This window comes from Cryptotermes secundus, unplaced genomic scaffold, assembly GCF_002891405.2.
Source record: "Cryptotermes secundus unplaced genomic scaffold, Csec_1.0 scaffold77, whole genome shotgun sequence".
Taxonomy (NCBI): domain Eukaryota; kingdom Metazoa; phylum Arthropoda; class Insecta; order Blattodea; family Kalotermitidae; genus Cryptotermes; species Cryptotermes secundus.
In genome coordinates, this window is record NW_019739940.1 from 205,271 (window position 1) to 206,340 (window position 1,070).

Here is a 1,070-nt window from a genome sequence, read left to right on the forward strand (position 1 = left end):
AACATGGTACTGGTTTCTTTGTATTGTCCTCAATCCAGACCATTCCATCCTTCACTTATGATCTACAACTTCTTAAAACAATTAAGTTGCTAATGTTAATAGTTTTAAATGTGCTAGAGTACAAGTGCAAAGAATATTTATATATAATATACAGGGCGTTTCACGACTTTACGGCATAACTGCAGGAGGTGATTTCCTAGGTCTTTGTGATCAAAAAAGTTCATATAAATACATCTCCGATTTTGGACGGTTACGGAGTTATGACCGCTTTTTCATTCCCGTACATGCCCTCGTATGAACCGCGTGTCAGTTGGCAGGTCACTATTTTTAGCCAGCTACAGACAGAGCGTTCTCGTTATTTCGACACTTGAGAGTGGGGTGGGATGGTATGTCCGGCGCGGTTCATGACTGAGCAGCAGCCTGTGTTGTGGCCAGCGGTGACATTTTCGAAAATCAGCTTTAAGCACCAATCATTCAAATTAAAGGCAATTTCACGAAGTTAACTTTATATTCATACTTTAAATGTATCATGTATTTATACTGGTTTATTACTTTGTTCGTTTATTGTCAGTAATTGTTACCTTCTATTCTGAGTTTAAAACGGTCATAACTACGTAACTGTCCAAAATCGGACACATGTTTATATGAACTTTTTTGATCACAAAGACCTAGGAAATCACCTCCTGCAGTTATGCCCTAAAGTCGTGAAACACCCTGTGTGTATATATATATAATATAGTTAATAATGCTTTGAGATTTTCCTGTACAAAAAAGATGTTTCCATCCTTTGTTCAAGTTACAATGGTCAGGTATGGCTAGGCAGGCCAGTCAGGTAGATGACAGGCTGGCCAACCAGCCATCTGTTCACCCGATGAACAAGTTGGCATCCAAATCACAGAGGGGACAAGGAGAGGGGTGGCACAGTGACTGAACTTGAGCCACACTCCTGATGCCAATTCAAATGCGATGAGAAGACAAACAATGGCCATGCTGCCACAATCCAGGGCACACAAGATTGATCAACCAACAAAACCTAACCAGCCACACTCGCGTGTATTTTTAGTTGTCGA